This window comes from Chenopodium album, chromosome 24 (genome assembly GCF_948465745.1).
Source record: "Chenopodium album chromosome 24, dcCheAlbu1.1, whole genome shotgun sequence".
Lineage (NCBI taxonomy): Eukaryota > Viridiplantae > Streptophyta > Magnoliopsida > Caryophyllales > Amaranthaceae > Chenopodium > Chenopodium album.
This window is the reverse complement of record NC_137857.1, coordinates 16,130,288-16,135,655: the sequence shown is the minus strand read 5'-3', so window position 1 is coordinate 16,135,655 and position 5,368 is coordinate 16,130,288. Positions and strand designations below refer to the sequence as shown.

The following is a 5,368-nucleotide window of genomic DNA, read 5'->3' as shown; positions in this document are numbered from 1 at the left end:
GATTTTCCACATCTTTCCCCTAGACCAGATCTTCAGGGAGTCCAGTTCGAGATCAAGCCCCAGTTCATAACAATGATAGAAAGAAAGCAATTCAGTGGAGCTAAGGGTGAAGATCCTAATCTTCACATTGCAGATTTCTGTCAATACTGCAATACTATTAGGCAGAATGGGGTAACGCTGGACCACATCAGGGAGATTCTCTTTCCCTTTTCTTTTTGTGAAAAAGCTAAATTGTGGTTTAATGGTTTGAATAGAACTGCACTTGGAATTACTGACTGGGAGACTCTTGCTTTAAATTTTTATAACAAATATTACCCTGAAGAGAAAACAACTTTACTAAGAAGTGCCATTCAGAACTTTGCCCAGGAGCCAGATGAAGCATTATATGAGGCTTGGGAGAGGTTCAAGGATCTGCAGAGGGAGTGTCCCCACCATAACTTTGCAAAGTGGCAGTTGATTCAAGCGTTTTACAATGGATTAGGGAATGCATCTAGAACGATTCTAGACTCCGTAGCTAGTGGTAGATTTATGAATCTTAATGTTGATGATGCAGGTCAGGTTATTGAAGATATGGCAATACATAATTCCCAATATGGAAATTCTAGAGGCTATGCAAATAAGGGCAAACACCACGTTGATTCAGTATCCCTTTTGCAAGCTCAGCTCACATCTATTTGCCAGAAATTAGATAACCTTAGTACTAACATTCCTAATTCTGTTGCTAACGTTTCTGCTGTTACTAACAATTCTAATGATGCTTTTTGTGAAAATTGTGGAAGTGTAGGACATTATGAGCAAGATTGCAGGAGTTCAATGCAGCAAGTTAATGCTTTCCAAACCTATAAGCAAAATAACCCATACTCCAACACCTACAATCCTGGCTACCGATACCATCCATATTTATCCTATTGTAGCACCAATGTTCAAAATCCTCCACCTCCACAACAACCACAACAAGCACCCCTTCCACAGCAGAAATATTACCACCCTCATGCTAACCAGGAAGCCCCAGCACAAACCCCTACTACAACTTCTAACCCTGCCTTGTCAGAAATTAGAGCGATGCTAACTACTATGCAAAAGCTCAAGTCAGTGTAATCTATACACATGCGCCAGATACTGTAATCCCCTGTATTTTTAAATATATTATTAATGAAATTATATTTTATTCATAATATTTATTTGTATTTTTTTCGGATTTAATTTTAAAAGTTTCAAATTATTTTTGGGGTTGATAAACGATTTTATTACAAAGAACTTTTTATGAACCTTTCTTCAATAATTTATGTCCAACAAACAAACCAAACCCACTTTCCTTTCTTAATTGGCCCATTAATTTTATGAGGCCCAATCTTAAAACTAACCCTACACCACTCTCTCTCCTATAAATACCCCATACATCCCCAAAATTTCCCCACACAAAAGGTTAGTCTTATTTTCTTTCTTTTTAATTTTGTTTTATTAATTTGTGTAATTATAATTATTGATTATGGGTTTTGATTTTATCGTTTGAAATTAATTTAATTAGTATCAAATTATATTTTGATGATTAAACATTATAATTTCAGATTTTATAAATGTTATAATTTTCAGATTTTGTAAATTTAATAACCTAGGGTTTTTAATTATTGAAAATCATGATTTTAGGGTTTTTATGAACAATTGATTTAGGGCTTTTATTGTAATGATGTTTTGAAATTTTGGTGATTATACTACTAATTAGTTTCCAGATTATTTTGAACACGTAAATTCGTATTTTAATGTTTAGATTTCGGTTCGTTAATATTAATCCCGTTTTAATCCCGATCAGGTTCTGAACTCATCCGATTTTGACAAAATAGTAGTGTTTTCCATGTGGAAACGATGTTTTAAGAAAGACTCACTACCTTTGGTAGTGAGCACAACCCTCTCGTGGCCAAATTCTGCCTCTAAATATGATTTTTGGGCAGTTTTTCATTTTTAACGAAGTTTTTTTATGCTTAAAATTTTATCCTTGAGTTTGATTAATAAAATTAATTATGTTTAAAGTTAATTAAGTATATAAATATGTTTTTTTTTATTTTAATAAGTTTTTCATCATATTATATTGTTGGAAATTACTTGGGTTAGCAATATTAATTGTTGGTTGTTTTCTAGGAAGTGATTATTCCCTAGGAGAATTTTAAGAGATTAAAAGTGGCTCAAAGGATTGTTTGTACGAGGTACGTACATGTCTACTTCGTTATAAGTAGTATCATGTTTAGGTACCAAAAGGAAAGAACTTAGTTTCATGATTAGGGAACACTTGGATGGAAATTGTTTGGTTACACATTGATTTAATTCGTGTGCTTATGTTTATGAAACATGTTTTGGTGAATTGATTATGTTTGTATGGAATTATGGATGCAAACATGTTGAATTATATTGGATTAATTGTTTGTATGGAATGTTGATACAAACATATTTTATTGGATTGGTTTGTTAACCACATTTGGATTATTAAAGGATTGGAATTGAATGGTTCAAGTGGAATGAATTTATTAATTATTCCACAATGTTATTATTTATTTATTTATTACTCAATCATGACTTGTTAGTATGTTGAGTAAAGGTGGTTTATTAAGCCGAAATGGCTAGGTGGGTTGACTATGTTCAACAATTTTGGATAATTTGGAAGTTTAATGGAATTAAAGGTCAATTTGTGTTGTGATCACCATTGTCCTAAATAAGATTAAAAGTGAATTGATGTATGAATGTTATGTATGGTCTTCTTAATTGAGTCGGCAATTAATTAAAATTGTAATCACGTAAAGTGAAACATGGATGAGCAATAAAACTCTAGAAAGCGTGCACTTCTAGAGTATTGACAATTATGGGTTGGGGTACACGGTGGTAGCCCGTGGCTTTTCGAGGCTTGTTTGATCAACATGTCCTCTTCTCTTTTGGTATTTACATTTTTATTTTATAATGAAAGTTAGATGGGATCCTAGACTAACTTTGTGAGAATGGAGTCGCGCCCATTCTTGCATCGCGCTAAACTTTTATTTCAAATGGTCATTTGGGACCAAAATGATTTGGTGGATTGGACAACCTGGTCTATTGCTTACCCCAAATCAATTTTTAGGGTTTTAGGGGTAAAATTTTCGGTTTGTGGGTGGTGGGTTACGGGATTTTCGGTTTGTAGGTGGTGGGTTTCTGGGTTTGTGGGTTGTGGGTGGTGGGTTTAGGGGTTCGTGGGTGGTCGGGTTGTGGGTTTTGGGGGTTCGTGGGTGGTGGGTGGTGGGGTTCGTGGGTTGTGGTGGGGTTCGTGGGTTTTGCGGGGTGGTGGGTGGTGGGGTTCGTGGGTTGGGGTGTCGCGGCCAGGAACGAGGAAGGGAGGGAAGATGGTGGTGGTTGCGCCGGTGCCGGGGAAGAGGAAAACAGGGAGGGAAACGGAAGGGTTGGCCGGCGCCGGTGCCAGGGGAATTCGGCCACCAACAGCCGGCGTCGGCGCTGGTGGCAGTGGCTGATTTTTTTTATTATTTTTTTTTAAGTTTTTTTTTTAATGTTTTTCCTTTTTTTTAATAAATTAAATTATTAAATAATTAAAAATGGGCCCCACTAACGGAAAACTTAACGGAACTAGATGGAGGTACTGAAACCTATAGTTTTGTCATTTTGGAGGTACTAATTTAAAATAAAATTTTAGATGGGTACTAAAATTCAATTACCCCCATTTTTGAGGTACTAAAATTCAAATTTTCCTTAAATATAAAGAGTTAAGTGTTTGGAATTGGTTAGTAAGTATGTTGAGTCAGTTGAATTGTTTAAGTGTAGAGTCTTGATTAATGAATTCGAGTTGTATGTTTATTTACTTCAATTGGTTGAGCGTGCCAGGTTTTGTGCGTTGTAGCTTGTATGTACTCAGCTTTGCTGATTGTGTGTGTGTTTTCTTTGGTCATGGCCTTCGCCTTTCAATGACCCTGTGATGATCCAATTATTACACTTGTATTATTGGGGAGCAGTATTGCACAGGTTAGCTTGATGATGTGAAGTTCGGGATTTGACAATCGCATTGTCAAGGGATGGTGTGATTGAGTGTATTTGTTCTTTATGTCAAACTTATTTATGCTTGGCTATTTTAATTATGTTTTGGGATTTTGATTATTGGTATGGTTTTAAATAAGGGCCTTATATGGTTTCAATTTGTAAGCTTTTACTTATTCGTTTTCTAAACTATATGTTATTTTAAAAACCCAAGTTTGATTTTCCGCTGCGATACTTTGATAAAGCCTTAACGTTTTAACACGTGGCGGTAACATGTCAATAGTTCTCCACTATTTTATTTAAAGTAAGTGGTTTGGAAAAGGGAGAATTATTGGGGTGTTACAGATACCATTTGATTGGCTTCTTTACGAGCACAATGTTCGCAACCCAATCAGGGAAGTTACATGGCCGAATGAACCCAGCGTCTGTAGGGAATAATTTCAAGCATCCCAAACTTGAACCCCACTGTGATCATGCACTTAAGCATGGTGGTGTCCAAAGGGAAGGGAACGAGAGCAAAAGAGTCGCCAACAAATTTTAGGAACTTGTAAATCGTTCTTAGGGTGAAGGTTACACCCCTTCACGATCCTAGAGATCGCTAACTCCATAGTGGTATGGAACCATGATTGGATATTCGGGGATGAGGGTACAAATCCAATCTAAAAGTGATTAAACACGCCCTATAAAATAGGCCTCTACTTTATTCTTATCATATTCATGTGCGCTTTCTGACTAACATACAATCATTAGATTAACCCTAAACCTGTTTAAACTATGTTGGTTGAATATTAATGAAAAAATAAAACTATTATTGGCGACCGTTTGAATTAAAATCATATTAGCCTAAACCAAATTATTAATTATCTTTTTAGGCGTGATTTCAAGTACAAATTCCCTTTAAACCTGCAGAAGAGGCGTGATCAAGAAATAACAATAATAATATCAAGCAACATGATAACTAATCATATTCTCATTCATAAAGCATAATATTAATAGCAAGATCCTAGGAATGATACTAACATGATTAATAACAAACCCTAGAATGTCACCAAACCCTAGTATGTCACTAAACAATAAAGATCAAAGCTTTAGCTCTAACATGATACTAACATGGTATTAGAAAGCGAAGAAGAAAAGAAATCGGAGAAAAAAGAAGAGAATCCGAGCTGGGCACGGGCCCGATCGGGCGTGCAAGCAATTAAGATTTCAGCTCTTAATTTAGCGCCCGATCGGGCGAATCTCGCCCGATCGGGCGCCCAACTGGAGTTGGAATTGAAGCTTATTTCGCCCGATCGGGCGAGGCTTGCCCGATCGGGCGCATTTTTTTGGAAAATCGAGTGAAGGAAAAGATATGTTGGGCGAA

At 36.1% G+C, this 5,368-nt stretch overlaps 1 non-coding gene across 1 annotated transcript; it reads right to left on the bottom strand.

The window, feature by feature from the left end:
* Window positions 1-333: 333 nt before the first annotated feature.
* On the bottom strand, window positions 334-440 carry LOC145612830 (small nucleolar RNA R71). The gene has a single exon (XR_014106746.1). It is a non-coding gene; the product is annotated as a small nucleolar RNA R71 (small nucleolar RNA).
* Window positions 441-5,368: the final 4,928 nt, after the last annotated feature.